This window comes from Cnephaeus nilssonii (assembly GCF_951640355.1).
Source record: "Cnephaeus nilssonii genome assembly, chromosome: 1".
Taxonomy (NCBI): Eukaryota; Metazoa; Chordata; class Mammalia; order Chiroptera; family Vespertilionidae; genus Cnephaeus; species Cnephaeus nilssonii.
Window position 1 is genome coordinate 46,652,239 of NC_137072.1, and position 24,028 is coordinate 46,676,266.

The following is a 24,028-nucleotide window of genomic DNA, read 5'->3' on the forward strand; positions in this document are numbered from 1 at the left end:
TATGTATGTATGTATAAATGCATGTATGTATGTATTTGGGTTGAGAGTTTGCTATGCACTTGGTTACACACCAATTATTGTGAGGGATTAAACAAACACACAAGATGTGATCTTGGCTCTCAACAAAACTCAATCTTGATGAAAGAAGACAGTGGCTGACACATAAATAGCTGATATATTTTAATCTGTTAACTAATTTGCAGACACTCCAAAATATTTTTCACATGGGTCCCAAATCCCAGGACACCACCACGTAAGAAATTTTCATTCCCAGAGGAAGCTCCTGGGAGGAAAACAACAAGACTATCGTCCGCCTTCAAGCAAGATTTCTATGAACAAGCGTGTATCTTGTCATTTAGTTTACCTAATGAAGACAGTAAAAGATGACTGAACAGATGAAACTATGGGGCTCATAGTTTCTATCCTGATTGAAACAATACAACGGATGGAAATAATCTTTCATCTCTTCTTCAGAGACTAGGCTGTTAGACTTCTGTAATCTCTGTCTGGCCCAATGTTGAGAAAACTATGTCAACTGTAGTACCGAGGGCCATTTAGATATGTGAGGAGTCACATCTTTGAGCCAAGCATCCAGGGAAATTCCTCACTTGACCAGTGTGTGAGCCCTATAACTTCCATCACATTTGATTTTTGAAAAATCATAGTAGTGATTCTTTCCTATGAGTCTATATACTCCACAAGGGTCAGGATGATGGCTTTCCTCTTTCCTAATACATTGATGTTCAACATGCGCTGGAGGAATGAACAAGTATTTATCCAATCACTGCCCCTTTAACAGCCAATACGCTGGATATTGGACTTATGTTAACTCATCTGACTGTCTCAGCAACACGTGAGTTAAGTTTGTTTTTGTGTTTGTTTTTTTAATATATATATATATATATATATATATTTTATTGATTTCAGAGAGGGAGAGGAAAAAGAGACAGAAACATCAATGATGAGAGAGAATCATTGATTGGCTGCCTCCTGCACTCTCCTACTGGGGATCGAGCCCACAACCCCAGGCATGTGCCCTTGATTGGAATCGAACCCAGGACCCTTCAGTCCGCAGGCCAATGCTCTATCCACTGAGCCAAACCAGCTAGGGCACATGAGATAAGTTTTATTAGCTGTTCCAATTTTACAGATGGAGAAGCAGATTCAGAGAGGTGAAAGACTTGAGTAAGAGTATACACAACTTATACGAAGGAAAGTTAGGATTCAAGACTAGATCTCCCTAACTCCAAAGATCAGACTGTTTGATGGCATCAGCTCTTTAGGAGTAGATTTTGATCCTTTAGAAATAAGGAGGCAATATAGATTCCTTTGGGGGAAGGGGGATATGGCAAAAAGCAAAAATAACCTACAAGAGGATGGGAAAGAAAGGTCATACAGGTAAGAACATCAAGGAGGAAGAAACTAGTCACAACAGAATGAAGCAAAAAAAGAATGGGTGAGGGAAGCAGAAATGAAAAGGGGCAAAGCAAATAACACAGTAAAATGTTTTATAAGATTTAGTAAAAAATTTGCAAATAGAGAGAGGGCAAAGATAATTCAAAATGAATAGGGAAGTTATTTAACCCTATGTCCTAATTTCTTCCTTAGTAACATGGGGATGATAATAATACCAACAAAAATAGAGGTGATGTGAGAATTAAATAAGATAATTTCTGGAAAGTGCCTACCATGGTGCTTAACACAATGTAAAGACGTATTCAATATTGGTCATTATTAGTGTGATAAATATCTTAGTATGCAATTTGAAGCAACTGTCTTTCCCTTCCCAAGCCTCCATTTTCTCATTTGTAAATGCAACAGATAAGTTAGAGTCTCTAAAGTCCTTTCCAGCCCATAACAATATATGATTTTATGTTTGAAAATGTACTACATTTTTGCAATTCTGATGATTTACTGAAATGTTGAAGTAAAGGTAGTGGGAATCCAGGTAGCAATATCTTATAAATTGGTAACAGCTCTACTTTACATAGCAAATCTAAAGTTCAAAAATACATTCAAACACAAATATATAGGCACACAGAATTAAACACACAAGTTTTTTTGTGTTTTTTTTTTTAAGCTGTTAAATTCAAAGGAAGGTGAATGAAAAAGTTTCTGATAATTTGTTACAAAGAGGAAAGAGAACTGGAACATGTATTCACTGAAAACTCTTCACACCCTCCTTCTTTTTTGCATGTTTCCCCCTTACTGTTTTAGGCACTTTTCCCCGTTAAGCATAGTTGCTAATATTTAGTCAAATGAATAACACCACTTTATTATTACATAGTTTCCTTTTACCTTTTTTTCCCCTTTATCATGATTCTACCAGATAATAAGGGGTTCCCCACTATACTGTTGCAGATATAGATCTTAAACAGATTGTAATGTTAAGCAAAGTAGTTCTATACAAACATTCAGTAATTTTGGAAATCATTTCTATCTGCAGTAGGAATGCTACACTTTCAAAAACAAAACAACTAATGGGTGAGAAACAATTTTAAAACAAGAGAACATGGCAGCTTTAATTCCCAATTGTCTGTTTCCATGCAGGTATGTGGTAACATTACGAGGGATGGTTAAGCTGCCATAACTTCTAAAAGCGTCTGAGTCAGCTTGGTTACGAAAGAGGGTGATACTCTTAAAGAGCTTCATCACCTCCAGCCCTTGGATAGTAAAGCACTTACTCACTCGTCCCAGTTCGATGCTACTATTTTAAGTTCAAATTAGAAAGCTTCTTTCGGGTGGTAATGATAGTTTAAAATAAACAATGTGGGGTGCTGGGGGAAAGCCTCCTTTAAGCATGTCCCATGCTTCTCCCTTCCATCCCCCGTCAAGTTTCACTACAATCAGTGCTTCCTTATTCTGTATCAGTATTCATGATCCAGGCCATTAAACAGTTTATGAGCTGCAGGCCACTCCTTCCCCACCTCCCTCCATTGTTTCATCACTGGTGTTCAGAATTCTGGAACAGTGTGTATGAACATCAGAGCCATGTGTGCTTGACCACATGGGAGGGCGTCAGGATGACCTGGAACTCCTATGCAAGAGGGAGCACCCTGGCGCCAATCTTAACATCACCAAGACAGCTGTTTGTTTTCATGTATGAGCTCCTATTCAATTCCTCAGCTGTCTTCTAAAAGAACTGTATAAAAGCAGTTAATACAAAGAACCCTGAGGATTTTGTACAACTTCATGATATTTGAAAAAAATGCATGCCATCAGTATTTTTTCATTTTATATTCACTGACAGAGACTTTGACTACAGTTTATTTAATTAACTATTTCTACTAAGAACTCATGTATCAAAAAAGTCCAGAATACAAACATACAATCAGCAGTAATTGAAAAGGGATAAACAGCCTAAAATATCCACGTTGCTTCTTGTATGTATATTTCACATTCATTCTACACTCGATATTTTATAATACAGAAACAATTCCCTCTAAGTCTCATCTTTATGAGGATAGTCCATTGAATAAATCAATTTTTATTGCATGCTTGCCTCTTCAAGTGAAACTACTGTATAGTCAAATGAAAGTGATATTTAAATCCATTTCTTAGAAATGCGTTAACTTACTCGTCTTTGTCAAATTCTGACTTTCGGCTTATAACCACATTTAACTTAGTATCCAACAAAGGTATAAGAAGAAGAGAAAATATCAATGTTCCAATGTAGGATAGATGATTTCTGTGAAAGCAAGAGGGTTCAGACATAGCATTGCTTTGGGTAGAAAAGTACTGTATACTCATAAGAAATCTCACACAGACTTTGACTATGTGGGCCTAGGCCCTAGGGTGATTAAGAAAATGTCATCTTCCAAGCAAAATAATGAAAAGCAAGCAAATAAAACAAGCCAATGAAAAGAATCTTTTTACGTCTATAATCTATTTCCAACATATCTTAATTCAATGTATCAGAAGTGTACAGTACCTTATAACTGATAAACACTACTATGTTAAGTCATATTTTTTCAAATCCAGAAGGAATCTTTACTCAGCAACAGAAATAAAAAAATGTCCATTTTCAGATTTCATTGTGTAGTTAAATGAGTTCTTTTGGTAATTTCTTTCAAATGAAAGACACTCTGATGTTAAATAGTTAAATTTATTTAAAGAAATTTAATATTTAAAGTTGATTTCTAAGCCTCATATGTGACTTATAGATTTGGACAAATAATCTCTAAATTATTACAGATCTAAATTTCTCTTATACCAAACATTACTTAAAATAAAATAAATTTTGTTGCTTGGTTTATCTCTTAGAATAAAGAACTTTCATTTTTAAAAGTTGAATTCACTTCCTTTATAGTATCACTTCTCAAAGATTCTGATCTTTCCTCATTTTAGAAAGGCAGTATAATGTTTAAAATGTCTATATTCTGACACAGTCATGAACCAAAGGTGTCTAGGTTGGGAATCACCCATCCAATAACCAGTTTTTCTACCAAAGTCTCAAAGGCTGATTTTTTTTTTTTTTTAAACTCCTGCAGCCAGCTATGCCAAACTTGGCTCTGACAGGGTCATGACAGAAGAGCTCAACTAAGCCAACTTTTTCATTAACTACAGTTTATTTTTCAATGATTTAATCTGAATTCTTTGTTAGGCAAGAAGGGTTCTATTTTTGGATAATCAATTATGACACCCATCTAAAATGCAATATAAATAGAACTCAAAATTTACTCATATTTTAAATATTACAACCAGTCATCTGATAATGTAAAATGAAAAGAACCAGGAAAAGATACACAGGATTAGACATTTAAATTCTTGGTGTTTTTAAACTCAAGACTTTCTTTTTATTGATAGACATAAATGAAAAACTCTTAAAATCAATCTAAGGAAAGGAAAAACAATTCCCTAAGTATGGATACCTAAAAAAAAAAAAATTTTTTTTAAACTCCAAGTCTTGATGTGAAATTAAAAATGGAGGGAGATTGGGGGAGGTGTGGTGATGAGAAATTGAAAAAGGGGAAGGGAGGGGAAAAGGTGGGCGGAGGGTGATCAAATAATCCTTTCCTCCTGTGTTCTGAGGTCGGAGTGTCTAGCTCAGCAAGTCAGATTATGAATTTTCTTGCATCTGAAGATGCTTACAAATATGAACATACACTTTTTAGAGAAGGCTTTGTGAGACTGGGCAGCAGGCAAGTGCACGCAGTCACAGAGGCACCGTAATTGCAACCAGAACTAAGGCACAATCTGCCCACATTTTCCAAAATCACAAAAAGTTTGGCATAGCTGGCTGCAGGAGTTAAAAAAAAAAAAAAATCAGCCTTTGAGGCTTTGGTAGAAAAACTGGTTATTGGATGGGTGAATCCCGACCTAGACACCTTGATCTTTGGTTCATGACCCTGTCAGAGCCAGACAAGGGCTCCCAGACTATGAATCAAACTGTTTGACTCCTCTGCCCACAGAGACACAAAGCCCTGTACTCTCTCAGCTGTTACATAAGAGTCTCTGGAATTCTAGGATGGTGTTTGTAAATAGCGCTGCCATGCTCTGCGCACCCACGTGTCAAATGCTGATGTGACCGCATGTAATCAGAAGGCGAGAAAAAAAAAATCAACCAGCTCTAAAGAGAAACCTCTCATTTCTCACTCTAATTTTATGAACTACCAGACACTTTATTTGCAGAAATGATTTCTTGTTCTGTTATGAAGTATGCAGTAAAACAAACAAAAAGCTAATAATTATCCAAACTAATTAGAGAGTGTCTAAAAGCAATCCTTCTCATGCAAAAATCATGAAAGTTTATAAAATTGCTGAATTTTATAGCTAGTGGCAGATATAAAAATTCTATAACTTCAAAGTAAGAGACTTCAAACAAAAATGGAAGAAGTGCTGGAAGAACAAACAGATTAAAAAGTAAATTAATAGGAACAAGACTGTCTATTAGGGTGTGATATCATTGCATTATTTTCAGGTTCTGGTGCTTTACTGTGGAAGCAGCACAACTAATAATTAAGGCAATTTTAATGGGCGCCCTAGTTTCTTAATGCAGACAGGAGAAAAAACACGAGGAAAATAACTCACAGATAGATCATGTTGTACACTCTGCTCACTATCATTATTTAAGCCCATTTTCTTCTATATTGAAAGACAAAAAATATATATATACCAATTTAAGCAAACTATAATAAAAAAACCATCTTGAGAGTTGAGTGAATAGTCCCCATTAAAGTATAATCTGGACATAGAAACTAGATTTAATATTCTATCAAGAAATTAAGTGACTTGTAAGGCAGGTTATAGCAACAGCTAATTAGACATGACAACAGAAATTAAAATTATTATTACTTTGCCACATCCACAAAACTATGGTTCTCTAAATCATAAAAGTAGCAAATAAAAATATCAATACTATCTATGGCATGCCTGAATGGAAGATCTCTTGTTTCTGTGCCTGATCACAGACGATTCTGCTCTCTAATGAGAGCAGTCCACCAGCAAAAACTCACAGCCCTATGGTTTTCTTTTGAATATATTGTGTTATAGAATAGTAAGAAGCCAGAACAAGTGGAATGGGGAAACTAAGATAAGACAGCTAAACAGCAGTTTGCAGCCACCTAGTAAATCCTATGTTCCCTAATCTAAGGACACTTAAGAGTAAATGGTTTGCGCCCTCGATGGTTTGGCTCAGTAGACAGAACGTCGCCTGCGGACTGAAGGGTACCAGGTTCCATTCTGGTCAGGGGCACATGCGTGGGTTGTGGGCTCGATCCCCGATCGATCAATGATTCTCTCTCATCATTAGTGTTCTATCTCTCTCTCCTCCTTCCTCTCTGAAATCAATAAAAATATTTTTTAAAAAAGAGTAAATGGTTTGCACTGCTCCCCAAACAGAGGGTAAATAGCTTAAATCACCCTACTCAGGGAGGCAGATAACAGAAATACAATTAAGTGCCATTTGATAACCACACCCAAACACAGACAAATAAAAAGACTAAATATCATCGTGGCACATCAGCATAAAGCTGATGAATATTCTATTAATCCGCCCCTAAGACCTTCCCTAAACACCCAAAATGAAGATCCAAATGGACACTTCCTCCAGGGAGCATGCCTGTACCATTCTTCCCCCCTTATCTTCCCCCACAGGCACGTGTCCTCTAACCTCTAAGGCACCCCATGAAACTTGCAACCAGGGGAGCAATGGGCAGCAGCAGCTCATCTCGGGCTAACCCTCTGAACTCACCTCCAAGGCCCCCTTTTCTCTGACTTCCCTGTGAGCCACAGCAGCCCAGCCTAGGTATATTTTTGCTGTGGTCAATAAATTCTTGCTTTTTTACACTTTGTCTCTTGATCGAAATATTTTCTTCAAGAAGACAAGAACCAAGGTCTCCTCCTTTCACCGGTAACAATTGTACCTTCTGTAGTAATTATTTGTAAAAAATAAAGCCGGAAATATAAATAAATCAAAATATTCCATTTCCTATATATCTAATTTGTTTTTTTAAAAAATTATAATTTTAGAAGTGCATTTAAAAAGCAAAGATGGAGTACTACACTCAAAGCCAGTGAACTCCTATTTGAATATTGTGGAGATACTTGTATAAAAACCTACTGTCAGCCCAGCTATGTGTGGCTCAGCAGCTGAGCGATGACCCAGGAACCAAAGATCACCACTTCAATCCTCTCTCATCATTGATGTTTCTATTTCTCTCTCCTCCTCTTTTCTTCTCTGAAATAAATAAAAATATATTTTTTAAAAATACATCTATTGCCAGCTGAGGTTGTTCACAAAGTGTTAAAAGAAACAAGAATGGGTAAATACAAGTAAGCTATTCATTTCTCCCATAAGGAGAACCAGACCTATATTCTATTATTGCTTTCCACAATAATCAGTATGTCAACTTCTTGATGGGCTAGAGGTTCTAACATGAGTGTCTATGCCTGTCACGAATATATAACAAACCTACAAATAAGTGTCATAATCACATTCTTAAAAAAGTCAAATTCTGGGTTATTTCCACAGCTCTTTCTTGAAAAAGTAATGATCACAGCAATTGTACGAAGCCAAGGCATTTCCTTGAGTAGAATAACAAGCATACATTACTAAAGTGATATGCTTCCATATCATTGAATCTCCCCCACCTCAGTTATCACTCATGTCCCCAAGCTATGGGACCCAATTGGCAGCAATCCAACATTCTCATCAGAAAAAGGGAGATAAGCATTGCTCAACAAGAAGAATGTCTGGTATCTAGAATTACATAAAGTTAGAAATTCAAATAAACCAACCCCGAGTAATTCACCCTGTGTCCTAATTTCAAAGGCACTAGTCCTAAAAATCTGTACTCATTTTAGCATCAATAAATCTGTAAAAAAATAATAAGTAATTCACACACAAAAAAGTCTGTAAAAATTGTTGGTGTTTGTAAAGACTATGGCCACATGTAGCAAACCATGGAGAGCATCAACATTCTGACCCTAACTTTTTTTAAAAAATATATTTTTATTTGATTTCAAAGAGGAAGGAAGAGGGAGAGAGAGAAACAACAATGATGAGAGAGAATCACTGATCAGCTGCCTCCTGCACGCCCCTTACTGGGGATCAAGCCCGCAACCCAGGCATGTGCCCTTGACTAGAATTGAACCAGGGACCCTGGGACCCTTCAGTTCTTAAGCTGATGCTCACCGGGTAGTGTGTGTGTGTGTGTGTGTGTGTGTGTGTGTGTGTGTGTGTGTGTATCTTTATTGATTTCAGAGAGGAAGGGAGAGGGAAAGAGAGATAGAAACATCAATGAGAGAATCATAGATTGGCTGCCTCCTGCACGCCCCCTACTGGGAATCGAGTAGGCAATCTGGGCAAGTGCCCTGACCAGACATCAATCCTTAACCTCCTGGTTCATAGATCACTGATGCTCAATCACTGAGCCATGACGGCTGGGCGTGACCCTAACTTTTTCTTACTTTGTCTTGACATCACAAAGACTGCCGCAGAGCAATTTCTTTCTCAACCCTATTTTATATCTATAATGTACTACAGTATCACTACACAGAAACAAAATTCTTTGCTTAAACCCAATACAATATTTTGTCATTTTAATTTAAAAAAATGGATAGATGATAATAAGTGGAGATATAAAGAGTTAAGATAAAAATTTAGAAGTCAGCTCTATGTATCTTCCAGTGCCCTTCTGTTTTCACAGACAACAAATGTTAATGCAAAAAAAAAAAAATCACCTAGAATTTGTCCTTGTTTCTAGATTAAACTACACATTTGGCAGCAGTATAAAGAATGGCAACTTTGCCCTGGCTGGTTTGACTCAGTGGATAGAGCATTGGCCTGTGTACTGAAGGGTCCTGGGTTTGATTCCGGTCCAGGGCTCAATCCCCAGTGTGGGGCGTATAGGAATCAGCTGATCAATGATTCTCTCTCATCACTGATGTTTCTCTCACTCTCACTCTCTCTCCCTTCCTCTCTGAAATCAATAAAAATATATTTTTAAAAAAAGAATGGCAACTTTTATAGACATTCCTTTCAACATTTGGATTACATCTCCCGAATTAATTGGAAAATTCCTAAGTAATTGAATATATTTGAGAAAGGTTCTTGCAATTAGATATTAAGCCCTGTTTCCCTAGTCACCTAACCTATCACCTGTCAAATGAATCATCTCAGAGAAATACTAAAGGCTCCTATTTGCCACTAAACACAATGGTAAACTTTTGTGTAATTAGGTATCCTTCTCATCCATGAGAGAAAGGCAACTACTTACAACTGACCAGCATCCTATTTCTAGAAAAATATGCTTAGCCTCATTAAACTGTATGCAGACAGTGGATGAATTTTATGAGACAATCGCCATAACCTTTAGAAGTTCTAGTTAGGGAAAAAGCACCATCACTACTACCATTATCACCATCACCAAGATCTTTTACACTATTTTTCTCTTATGATTGAGAATCATTACACACTTTCTAATTAAATAATATTATTTTTTGCTGGTTCTATGCCATTCATTAAATTTTTCCTCAGTGTTTATTGAGATGCAATAGACATATAACATTGTGTAAGTTTAAGGTGTACACTATAATGATTTGATATGTATATATTAGAGGCCCAATGCATGGAATTCGTGCATTGGGCTCGGCCCTCGAAGCCTGGCTGCCTTGAGGCCCCTTGGCCCCTCAGCCCCACCTACTGGTCATTCAGAAGGTTGTCCCGAAGGTTCCAAAAGGTTGTTCCACCAACTGGTCTAATTAGCATATTAGCTCTTCAAGTGGCCAGATTATTATGATCTCTGAACGCATAATAATTTGGCCACTCAGTGTGTGTGTGTGTGTGTGTGTGTGTGTGTGTGTGTGTGTGTGTGTGTGTGTATTATAGGCCCAGTGCATGAATTCATGCATGGGTGGGGTCTGGCCAGCCTGGCCAGGGGGAGGGGACATGGGCGGTTGGCCGGCCTGCCTGCTGGTCGAACTCCTGGTCGAGGGGACAATTTGCATATTAGCCTTTTATTATATAGGAGGATATACACTGAGTGGCTAGATTATTATGCATTCAGAGATCATAATAATCTGGCCACTCAGTGTATATGAAAATGATTACCACAATAAGGTTAGTTAATATATCCATCACCTCACAGTTACAATTTCTGTGCATGTGTATGGTGAGACCTTTTTAAGATCTACTCTCTAGCAAGTTTTAAATATACAATACTGTATTGTTAACTATAGTGACCATGCTATACATTACATCCTAGAACCTATGCATCTTCCAAATGGAAGTTTGTACTCTTAGATCACATTTATACCACTCTCACTTCCCTCTCATTCATTAAATCTTGACTGAGTAGGATACCACTAGGTTCTATTAGGGAATAAAAAGACACAGAAATCAGATTTAATACTCTATCTCAATAGATGCAAATCTTATTTAAAAGAAACACTTATAGTATTTTTAGTGAAGCAGCCAGTTCATTGTATTTCCTAACCTTTCCTTCAAAAACACTTCATCCCAGTTTATTCATCTCTTAATTGAATTTTCAGATTATTTTGAGCTTAATTTCAAGTCAGTTTGAGTAACAACCCTTAGTAAGTATAAAATATTGAGTTCTAAATTCCTAGGACTGCAGATAAGTTGACATCACTGAGTTTATTTTTAAACAAAATATTGAAAACCCATCCACTATCTATTTCTACTTCTTAAAGCTTGGCACATTTAACTGAATTTCATGACAAGTGGAGAAAGCATACATCAAAGCTGATAAAATTTTCTATTTTGGAATAGGCAACCAAAATGCATTTTATTGAGAAAAGATTATATATCTATTTTAAGTCAGTGATTTTCAGCAACGTACAATGTAGGATCAGAATAATGCTAGAAATCAGTACATAGATACAATTATTTTCGGCTTGTAGTTACAATGATTCAAGTGCTCACTTTACCCTCTCCCCTTCTGGAAGTCTCTCCTACAATACACCAAACCAACAAATGTACTGGATAACCTCCTGAAACAATGTCACAGTATTCACTGAGCTTTTACAGTGAGTCAAAATAGAAAGTGGAGATATAGACCTAGGAAATACTGTATACTTGGCAAAAGCATTTGTGGTTGTGTTCTTCAACAAAGTTTCCAAGATTATCACCAGCTCTACTTGGCAACCTGAGTCTCCCACAGTAAAGACTCCCATTTTAAAGTTGGCGTGTGAGATAGCTTCCTGCTACTGGCTTTGGTGCCATTACTACTCTTAAGAACTAATGTGCAATGGTGGCATAATAGTTGAGAAAAATGTTATTTTGATGAACCAACCAACCAACCCACCAACCCTGTCCGCTGTCCAGAGTTTTAGCCTGTCCTCCTGATAGGAAACAATTACAGTACAACAATCTATATGGTTGTTTATAAAACAAAGAAAACCCCCTCTACTAATTTGAGAGGCTAGGTAAGACTATTAAATTCTATTAATCAGCAACAGTTGAACTTGTAGTAGAAGCAATTAGAGCATAAAAAAAAGCAGAACTAGTATTTCTAAGTATTGGACATTCTAGAATGTCAAACATCTATAGCTTTTGAAGACATTTTATTTCAAGGTAATTTCATAAGAACCCATAAGAATGTACCAATTGGGATTTGGGGCAGGAAGCAAAAGAGAGTTCCTGCCTAAGGTGTGTCTGTGAATGAATCATAAGAAGGGCTTTGTAATGAGGTCAGCAAGTAAGGAAATACATTTCAATGGTGACATTTGGCTCACAACATTGTGTGTGGGTGGAGCCTTGGAGAGACTGATAGAGAAATTCTAACTTCAGCAAGTGAAACCAAAACATTAACTCCAGTTTTTATTACCTAATGCAAGTCCAGTGCCCAAACAGGACTTTGGAAGTCTGTCATAACAAGTCCCCGGCAGGTGCATTTCACTTGTTCAGGAAGTGATGTTGACCTGCCTCTGTCTAGGCCCTTGTGCCACTGCATCAACATCAGAGCAATCCCCCTGGCTCCTGGCACACACCAGCACAATGCCACATCTAGTTAAGGCATGAAGTTTGGTAAATGTGTGAATTTAAACAAAGCAAGGGACGTCCCTCATTCTGAGGTAATTTCTCATTTAACCATTAGTTCAGTGAAAAGAATAACTGAAACAATACTGTAGTTTAAGAAAAACTGTCTATCTTGTGGTTGTCCGCTATCACTGCCCTAAAATTCAATTACCCAAGACAGTTCTGTCTCCGACATTTTTGGATCCAGGTGGTACAAACTCTCACAAATATGGCCAATGAAAAACTGAGGTTATGCTTTTTATTATATATTTTTCATACTGATTCAAATAATTTGTCTTTTCTAATATATGAAAAGGTGGTACGTGTGTTCAGATTGTCAATTATATGCACATCTCCTTATAGTCATTGACGCTCTCATAAAACATTAATTAGTAGCTATTTTCAACATGCAAATAAGACGCATAAAATAACAAAAAAAAGTCTAAATTTGATCATAGAAAAGAACAAGTCTTCATGGTCTTAATCAAAATTATTAACCCAAATTAGGTAGTGTTATTTATCAATGTGAGTGGAAAATACTATGTCTGTGATTATTTGAATAGCTTGAAAACAGTATAAACCACAACATTTGAAGAAAAGTCCCCCAAAAGTAGTTAGATGCTAGTCTGTTAGCAAAGGGAATTATTTATTTTTAATTCTGAATTGCTGAAATAATTAACCATAGTTTTACCATCAAACAGTAAGCATTTATGCTAAATTCCTGTGTTCTTTCTTTAATGTTTTATGAGATATAACTAACCAAATGAGCTATTTCTATTCCACAGAGATGAGTAATACTTATCCCTTGTTCATGAGAAATAACCTCTAGTATCAGTGATGCAAGTACACTTAACTGCTTTTTCAGAGATCAAAATATAAAGACTTACAAAGTGAACTACTGAGGACAAATGGTTTTAGAAATCTTATTTATGGAATAATGTCTACTCTTGTGCTTTTTCTTCTGTCCACCTTTTAATCATATACATGTCTTACAAACTTAAGCTTGACTTTCCAATCCTTCACTAACACTAAGACACTAAGAAGATCAATATTTACTATGTTGAGATTCATATTCTATTTCAAACCTATTATGAAACACACATACAAATATGTAAAAGACTATATAACTCCCCACCAGTATTTCAAAGTGTCCATTACAATGCAAATCATGTTTTCATTAGTCAGGCAACAATATTCACAACCTTAAACCAAACGAAATCCATATCTTCTCCTTACACAGCTCAACTTCCCCTAAGATACAACCTGACTCTTACGATAGCTCATTTGTTAATGATTATTTTTGGATTTGGACCTGGCATTATTAACCCTGACTGAAGAGGGAAAATTACAATATGTGATTTGAGATTTTAAATCCATATATGTATCCAACTCCCTGGACAAACACAGGTAAAAACATTTCACTAAAATTTAAGCACACAACTGGAAAATAACTCCTCTTTCAGTTCCTGCACACGAGACGAAGAGGGTGGAAATCAACTCAATGCAATTAAAAGTATGTCATGACGGCCACTGCCTGCAAATAACTAACCTTCCCGGGAGTCTAGCCAGGCCACACTTTGTTTTGCCATAGGTAGAAAACTCTCCATAGAAACTCTGTTAGCTTACTAACACTAGACAGGCAGCCCCAGTGAAAAGATCAAGATTCGACTCGTGTGTGTGTGTGTGTGTGTGTGTGTGTGTGTGTGTGTGGTGGTGGTGGAGGAGGAGGAGGAGGAGGAGGAGGAGGAGGAGGAGGAGGAGGAGGAGGAGGAGGAGAGGAGGAGAGGAAGAGAAAAGCCCATACAGAAAGGCAGAGAGATAAAAGACCCAAGGAAAGGGAGCAGCCCGGAGAAAAGGAGAAATGTGGACGGGACTGTTAAAAATCTGCTCTCCACTTCTCCGTTTCTCTGCTGGGATTGGGTTTCGTTTCTTTAGGCGCCCCTGACCTTGCAGTCCTCCAGCTCTGCGCTCCCCCTCCCGGCCGCCCCCTCCCCGGGCCTGCGCCTGCCTTTGTGTCTGCCTGTCACTTACCGGGGAGCCCGACGCAGCGGGTCCGGGGGAAGCACAAAGCCGGGGCACAGGGCTGCACGCAAATTCTCTCTCACACACACACCCCGGGCTGCAGGGCACAGCCCGCGGCGGAGCTGGCGTGTCTGGAGAAAGTGGGTGCTGGTCTTGTTGGGGGGACCTCAGAAACTATTCTTTCCTCTCCCACTCGGCGCCACTCACACATCGCGCGGACTTCAGGGGGGGGGACACAAAACCCCACTTGGCGTACTCCAGTTTCACTCCCTGTGACATTCGCCCATACGCCCCCCCCCCCCAAAAAAAGGGGGACACGGGGTAGGAGAGGCGCCTGCAAACACAGCCCCAGACCCGGAGCGACAGCCGATAAAAGGGTCGAAAACCCGGGTCCGTGTGCCTCCCGGGGTGGGTCGGGATGGACCGGAGACTCCTCGGACTGACCCGGAGGGAGGGGGGTGGGAGGGCTGGAAGGAAACGTAGTGGCCCCCAAAGCTGAACTCTCTGAGAAAGGAAAGCCAAGAAAAATCACTTTCCTGCGGATAAAAGGCCGGGAAAGCGGCTGCTCGGAGTCACAAAAGGTAACTTTTCCGGGTCCCGAGCGGCCCGGGCGCCGCCGGAGAGAGGAGAGGACCCCGAAGTATAGGTTTCCAGGGGGCGGAGGGGAATTAAAACTATATTTGTCAGCCATGTTGAAGAGGCTCCAGTAATTTGTGAAGCTTCCCTCTTCCCTCTCGGTATTTGCGGGTGACACTGGCGGGTGGGCGCCCCCGTCCCCGGGAGCCCGGGAGAAAGCGCGGGGGGGAGGGCAGGGGGGGTTCGCGGCCCAAGGCGAGCGCTCTGACCTCGTTCTCGTCGCGCAGCCCCGGAGCCAGGCAGCAGTCGCGGTCGGGTCTCCTTTCTAACAAATCCTAAAGGGCAGCCATCTTGCTTCCTTCTGCTCCTCTACGAAAGCAGCCTAGCCTCCGCATCAATATTCATAAGGCAGTTTGACGTCTGTTCTCATCACTCGGCGGGGCTGGCGTCTCGGGGCGGCCGCGCCGAGGGGGCGGACGTGACTCGCATGCCAGCCGGGCCTGGGCGCGCGGCGCTCGCGGGGAGGCGGCGGCCGCCCAGCTCTCCTCCTCCGCCGCCGCTCCAGCGCCGCCGCCGGTCTCCTCCTCCTCCTCCTCCTCCTCCTCCTTCTCCTCCTCCTCCTCCTCCTCCCCCCCTGCCCGGATTCCGCCTCCTCGGCCCGGCCTCCGCCGCCGCCCTGGGGCCCGCTGCCCCCGCTCCCAAGAAGTCACCTCCGAGCCGGGGCGCACGCACCGAGGCCGCGGCACCCGGGGCCGGACCCTGGGGCGCGCGGTCCCGGCCGGGTGGCCCTCGCGCGGGGCAGCGAGCGGAGCGGGGGGAGCAGGGCGCGGGGGGAAGGTCCAGCCCCGGGAGCCCAGGCCAGCCCCGGGGCACCCGGGGACGCGGGGACGCGACTCCACCCCGAGTGCAGGCGCGGGGCCGACGCTCAGGGGGAGGTGGCGTGGGTGCCTGGCGCGAGGATGCGAGACCTCGGGTTAACCTTTCCAACTTTTTGTTGCTGCCTCGCTCCGCCACCCGCTGAGAGGTGTCTGTGCACCCCACGGCCCCACGCGCGCGGGCATCGGAGCACACGCTCCGCGCTCACCCACCTCCTCCCGCCAAGGCCCGCACCCTCGTCCCCCGGTAGGTCCCGGGGCCACCGCCTCCCCCAGGTTCGGGCATCCTCTCTCCGCTGTCACTGGAACCTCGCCGAGCAGAAGCACTCCCCCGTTTCGCGGAGGCCGTGCCCTTCCCGCACGAGGGGCCTGGCGTTCTAAAGACTCCACACTTTGGGAAACTGGCGGAGTCCCGCCGCTCCCCGCCCGGCCCACCTTCTGTTTACTTTGCCACGTGGGCTGGGAAGGGCCGGGATTCTCCCAGATCCAAGAGGAATTTCTCAGGGTCTCTACCTCTCGCTAGATTCAGTCATAAGAAATAAGCCTGAACCTTCGAATGCTTACGTTTTCTCCCATAAAAACCTCTATTGTTAAAAAATATATATATATATATTTCCATCCGTTTAGTTAAGTAACAAGAAATCGACCCATAAAGGACAACATTCCAAATGACGGGCGCTCGACTTTCCCTGACGTTATCCGGACTGGATAACGGCGCCGGTCCATTGAAAGTGTTTCTTTTCCGTTGCCAAGTAGTTGTACTTCTCTTTTTAATGTTCCTTTTTCTAATCATAATTTTTACTTAAAAATGAGATAAAGAATGATTTCGAATAGTTTTTGAGATTTGCCCTCTATCTTAAATTCTCGCGTTTCTGACATTCAAGTTTTAAATACATACTTTGGGCACATCATTTACAGGGTCGCTACATTGTGACCCTCTTAAATCAACACAGGTTCTTTCGCGTATCCCATTGTGTGTGTGTGTGTGTGTGTGTGTGTGTGTGTGTGTGTGTGTGTGTGTGTATCTGTATCTGTAATTTCTTTTCAGGTAGTCTTTTGCTAATTTCATGAAATCGGAATATTGTCTCTTGGGGAAAAAACGTTAAAAAAGGGAACTCTTTCCATGTGTCACGTTGTTACTAAGAAGAATGTTTAAAGTGTGTTTAGTGAAACATTGTTTATTCCATTTTGAGACAAAGTTGACTCAGATTTCTGATTTTGCATAGGCGCAGCAAAATTGTTCGTATTCTCCTAAGCATTTCATTCTGTGAAAATGAATTTCCGTCTTTTCTAACTGTACACTAATGTGTCATCAAAGTCTTGGCAATTGCTAATGGACTTTAAGCTGTTTGGGAGATTTCTTGGATTTGTTTTCAAGTCCAAAAAGTAAAAATTCCAAAGATTATGATATACATTTATGCAGTACACAGTACAGAATTGTTAAAAATAAATAAATAAAAAGCATGGGTTTGGGAGCTCAACAGACCTAGTGAAGCTTGCCTCTATCCCTTACTAAATGTGTGACCTTGAGCATGGTACTTACCGGAACTCTCTGTGTATCAGTTTTCTCACCTGCTACACACCCTCTAAAACAACAAGATTGTTGTGAGGATTAAATAAAACACTCTGGTGGGAAGAGATTAACCAAAGAATTTGTATGCATATTTGCATAACCCATGAACACAGACAATAGCATGGTGAAGGCCTGGGGTGGGTGTGGGCTAGAAGGGGTCAATGGGGGAAAAAGGGGTACATCTGTAATACTTTCAACAATAATGATTAAAAAATAAACTTAAAACATAAATGCCCAGGTAGTTATTCCTATTAGTAATCATAAGCCATCTTCTCGGAGTTTTTCTTGATTGACTAGAAATATATAGGGTTTTCCAAAAAAAAATTATATACACACTTTGAATAATTATAAAGGCAATGTTTATTAAAATGCTAGTACATTTCATTTTCAAAATTGAGCAATCAGGTGTTAAATTGTGCATACATTTTTGGGGGACACCCTGTATAATGTCTTCTTACATTGAATAACATGTGGCAAGTATTGTATTCACATGGGTCTCATATAAACATCTGCACATTTCCTTAGTTACTTATATGATGATTGGAAAAATGATCCTTAAGGTCACCTCCTTCTCATTTCATCTTTTGAATCTGCATTGTAACAGGTGGTTCTGGCCTATCTGGAATCATACTTGGCTTGCAGTTGGTTTTGCAACAGGCCCTACACATTTTCTTGCCAACTTCTTTCTCTGCACCCCCACCCCACCTTTAAACACACGGCTTTTTTTTTTTAATTTAAAATAAAATACATTACTTTTCTAGGCTATTGTGACTTTTTAACAGCAAAAAGGAAGAAAAATTCTGAAGGTCTCAAAGTGTAAACTATTTTAGTGAGATATTTGTATTGTTGATTAAAAAAATATCACCTGTTTCTTAGTTGCTATTTCTGGGAAAGAAAAGACATTGTGTATATAATCAGTTATTTACTGGACACGAATGCACATGTGTATGGGTAATTCAGATCCAGCTTTTCTTCATTGTGTGCTTTCTTGAGATTCCTCCTTTAAGTGTAGATCATCTATTTTAAAAAGATAATTTGCAGTTTTAACAACAGTCAATTGTATTGAAATCCCTTCTCATTTTCCCCTCAGAACAGAAATAGCAGCACTGCTTCCCCTAGAGAAATCATTGCTTCTGTAACAGAGGAAGAAGACCAACAGGACAGGTTCCAGGACATGCGATTCTGTGTTAGAAAACTGACTTGATTGGCCCGGGCACCTGCTTGCCTAACTCAGTTGCTCCGTCTCTAAGCCTCTTAGGGTAGAGGCAGCTTCCTGTCTGTGCTGTCCAGTAAAGACCCGGCCAACAGCAGCTTGCTTTACAATGCAGATTTCTTATATTGTACTAACAAAAAAACAATAGGTGACTCTTCATTTCCTCCCCACTTGCAGAAGAGGAAGTTTTCTTTGAGGAGTTGATGTTCTCTTTAACCAAGAGAAATCGTTGTGATACATACTGCTCTGAAAGAATTCTAGTGTCTTAACAAGAGCATTAAATCATGGCCTGTTTTCTCCCATCTCTGAAAACGTATTTCTGAAGTATGACATGATTCAGACTCTCTGCACCCTGAAAAGACAATTGACCTTCAAACAGCACAGCAGTCATGGCTGTGAAGGGGCTTTCCTGTTTCCTTTTGTCTGGTGACATTCCTGTACACCATACAGAGGTACGTGTTTAACAAAGGCAGAGGGCTAGTTTTAAAAACCTCTAATAGATGAAACATTTAGATGTAACATTTTAACTTATTGATACAAATTATTATTAATTTTTTTAAAAAAAACTTTATAATCTAGAGCCAGGGGTCATAATATTAGGAAGGTCTTGATAGATTCTCTTTTATTAATATGATTTTTATTTACTTTTTCTCAAACCTTTTTTCAAATTGTAATTTCTCATTCTATAATTTGGAAATTTTAAAGAAACAGGTACAGATGACATAATTCTAAGTTATCTAAATCAGGAGTTACTTAACGTGCGTACTGATTTAATAGGGGCAAAATGAAATGTCCGCTGAAACTCAAATGTCTAATCCTGTTAAAATAGTGCCAATGTCCATTATACGAAGAATATTAGGATCATTTGTGGGGAAAAACGTCATGGAAATGATGTGTTGGAAACATGTTGCTAATATCAATTTCTTTTCCTTTCATAAATCCTGACTTCACAATCCAGTAACTACTTTTCTTATTCTCATCCAAATTTGGTAACTCACTTAATATCCACTTTCTTTTGAGAGAATAATTTTTCAACTTTAATAATGAACTTCAATAAAGAATAAATTTTAACTGTTAGCAGTTACCTCCGTAGCATTTTACATTTATTTAGGGTTTTATAGTTTTTGTAACATTTTTGTATGCTATTGTGTTTTTATGGTAAAGTGTATAGCATTATGTTTAATATTCAAAATCATATGCATATTCAAGATGGCATTTGATTTAATTCCTATCTTATGAAAATGAAAAGTGAGGTTAAGTGACTTTCTCAAGGTCATACAACCTATAAATAGGGACACACCTCTCAAACCCAAGTTTTGTAAGTTCAAGATCAGGCCTTTTTCATTGTAACAAAATGAGCCTCATATCTTTTCCTGCTCATCTTCCTCTAAGTTTGTCTTCCTATTGTTAATACTGACTGACATAGAAATCTTCCCTTCAACACTCAGAATAATTTTCCATTATTCGTTGTTACAAAAATAAAACAAAACAAAAATCCAACAACTCAGCACTTAGATTTCCATATTTTTATTTGTTTTTATTTTTTATTTTTTTAGATTTTCTTATTTTTAGTACTTAGTACTCTTAAGCTAATCTAATACTATTTATTAAATACTGGCTATGCACCAAGTATTGGGATAATAGCTTTAAACTTTTTCTTTGAATTTAATGCTTATTATAACCAAATAAGGTAGGTAATATCTTGTTCAGAATTAAGAGTTGAGTAACATTTATGGATAATAAAGAACATTATAAACTTGAACAAAAAGATAGATACAGAGACAGTAAAGCATCAAACAGACTGTCAAATTACAAGGGGAAGGTTAGGGAGAGGTGGGGGAGATAAGAGATCAATCAAAGGACTTGTATGCATGCATATAAGCATAACCAATGGATGCAAAACTCTGGGGGGTGGGGGCATATATGGGAGTGGGGTGTGGGGAGGGCAATGGTAAGATATGTACACATATAATACCTTAATTAAAAAATTGGGGAAAAAAAAAGAGTTGAGTAACTTGGTTGAGACAAAGAGCTTAAACCAAGGTATAAATCTAGGATTGTCTTATTCTAAAGCTCATGTCCTTGCAAGCTACACTATGTTATCTCCTTACTTTAGTAGATATACTTATCTATATGTAGGTCATGGTAAGTTTTTCCCACAATTATTTGTTCTTTTGTTTTATTATTTATTTATTTTATGATTTATTATTTATTTTTAGCAATAGCATCCGTGTTCCCATCTCTTCCTCATGTAAAATTAAAACAAGCAAACAAAAATACTCTTTCTTTTTTTTTTGTCTAAGTCTCTACTTGGTTTTTCTTATCATTTGCTTTCTACCCTTTTTTGTTTATTTATTTCCAATTTTATGGTAAAACGTGGGCATGCATGAACTCTTTGGAACAATAATTGCATTTGTGGAATAAACAATGGGATCGCACGCCTCTGCCCACCCCCACCCCCACCCCTTTGCCCCACTAACGTATTGTTTATAAAGGTAAGTTCTGCCATCTGTTTTCAGAATAGGTGTGGTGAAAGGGGACTGTAGCACCTTTGATCAGCTCCTGGCTTCTTTGAATGACTTAGGGTTCAATCCTGCCAAACAAGAAAACTGGCAGGTGGAATGAGCGCCACCTACTGAAAGCGCTAATAGTGCGTGGATCTTGGGGGATACAAGCCTCAGGCTAGGATAGCAGGGAAGGCAGGAAATGTTTCCACTGGGAAAGCTAGTCAGAATCACCGGTGTAGCTTTTGAAAAACATGCCTAACTAGGTTCCACTCCTCTGCTTCCCACAGCCTCTTGGAGATCCTGATTCATGACCTTTGGGGTGGGGTTGGAGTAACAATATTTTTTGAAAGATTCAGTGACAATCAAATGCACAAATCTGCTTAAAAATCACCAGGATAGCTTCGTGTGTAAAAATACAACGCAAACAATTGATTTTTATACTTAATATTAACAGGCACACAACGTTGTCATTCATGGAGCAAATGTATCTCTCTGTAATCTGGTTGAACCCTTACACCTTTATAGAGAGATGTCTAGCAAAGCTGCCCTTTCCATACTTTCGGTTGATTAAATCCTTTTAAATTATTTTGTGACAGGTAAAAAAAAAATAAATAAGTATTTTGGAGAAGGGGATAAATAATTAGCAGCCAAAGAATGACTCAGATTATCAGTAGTGAAAAAGAAAGATTAGGGGAAAATATAAGTGTTAGGACTGATACCCTGAGGCACTGGGGAGGAAGAGGTATTGGAAGTTGCCCAAGTTCAATTTGTGAAGAATATTTAGGGACTTTTGTTCTCAAGAGAAAGTTCTATTGGTTGAGTTTTGTCATATTTTTCTAAACATTTAAAAAACATTCTTTAGTCTAGACAATTAGACAAATTGATTCTAATATCTTTCTCTTTCCAAAATCATGGCCATGCAGTAGTCCTCATGAGTATATTTTATAGCATCATGATAGATATTAGTGCAAGAGCTATGAAGAACAAACTCATTTTTCACCCCCATAAGTTGAATCAATCCCTTTCTCACAGGAAAAGAAAGAAAAATAACAAAGGAAATAGGGTAGCTATTATTTGATCTCCAGTTTTCTTCATATATTTTTAAGGTATGTTTTCATACTGCCTAGAGATGTGTGAGAACATCTAATGAGTTCTGACTCAGTGCCAACTCAGAGACAGTGGGAGCACGGGAGGCCGAGTAGTTTCCTGCAAAGCTCTGCACTACCGACCTCTGTTTCATTTGTTTTCTCATTTCATATCTTAGAGCACAATATTATTACTACTTGGCAGAAAACCTCCTTGATCTGTGGGTAATTAGGCATGCCTCTATGTCGAACACGGGTTGATTGCCAAACAATTGTTCTGCATTTCAACAATGACTTTTATTCTCAAGAGAGTAAGTTACATCTAAACAATGACCATAAAATAGGGGCTCCTGAAAGAATATTCAGGATAGAAGGTGAAAAGAAACATACAAAAACAAATCCTAAAGGAGCATCTTATTGGGAGCCTCTAACTTATTTCTCTAGAATCATATCATCTCAGATCCTAGTTGGACTGGGGAGGGAGAGGTAAGGAAGTAAGAAATATTGGAGAAGGGTGTGTTTAGGTTAGCATGGTGGGGGAGGGGTGGGTTGTCGGGTGGGTGTGATCCTAGTGGTGATACTAATACATCTTAGTGAAGGAAACTTTCCTGAATCTTAAATCATAAAACATCAATAGCCACTGCCTTCTAGTGAACAAGAACTAAGAGTCTCTCTCTAAACCCAGGAAAAGGGTAAAGTCATAATTTTGATGGATGAGAGGGCTGCTATTAAAAGTAAAATTTAGAAAAAGAAACTCAGTTTGATATAAATAAGTAACACAGTCCAGAATTGTAGTCTAGACGCAGTTACTGAAAACCTGCCAAAAATAATAACTTTAATATCCATTATCTCATTTACTATATACAATAATCTTGAAAATAGGTAAGACAGTTGTGACCCAACTTATTTTATTTTTAAACACTAGAGAACATGTGTCTAACACATGAGGGGACGTGTCAGAGAGATTAAGTAACTTGCCCAGGGTCACACAGCAGGTGATACATTCTCAGACGTAAACCTTCTTCAATGTTCTTTCCACAAACGAAAGGGAAACAAATAAACCAACTTTAATTCCTTTCTGGAGGCAGAAAGGAAGCTCTGATCAGCTTGCAACATTGTATCAGGCTGATCATATTGTCATTTCTTGCCTGTGCTCACACAGACAGAAGAGGATGGTACAATGACAGAAACATTTAGAAAAAGCGTATTTAAGGTATTCTTTTTTTTTAAGTAGGTCAACCACTGTGTAGAAATTCTGTTCATTCTAAATGTGAAGTGAAAGTTAATCTATTCCCTAAACTATTTATCAAGGAAAGAACGAGTTACTGAAAGTCTTGAAATATAACATATTGGAGTTTTTTTGATTTCTCTCTTCTCAAGCCACAGAGAAAGTTGTCTGGAGTGTGTGTGTGTGTGTGTGTGTGTGTGTGTGTGTGTGTGTGTTTAAAGAATCATAATCATTGGACAAGAAGACATAGATTCACGTTTTCATCAAAAATTAATTTAAAAATATCTGCAGTTAAATTGAAATATTTTTTATAGGGCTGGAGAGAATGGGGTTTGATAGATTTAAGTTAAATAAGATTTTCACACTCACAAATTTTCTAATGAAACTTTATGCAACATAATCTTGAATGAGTAAAATGGTTTTTCCCTAAACTATTTCACAAAAATATGTTTCATACAATATTAGCTA

General features: G+C 39.0%; 1 protein-coding gene across 1 annotated transcript in view; it reads right to left on the bottom strand.

The window, feature by feature from the left end:
- Positions 1–15,657, bottom strand: part of TET2 (tet methylcytosine dioxygenase 2) — a 136,155-nt gene extending 120,498 nt beyond the window's left edge. Inside the window, exon 1 of the mRNA XM_079770805.1 lies at positions 15,349–15,657. The gene's annotated coding sequence lies outside the window, so the exon portion shown is untranslated. The remainder of the gene's footprint in view (positions 1–15,348) is intronic.
- Positions 15,658–24,028: the final 8,371 nt, after the last annotated feature.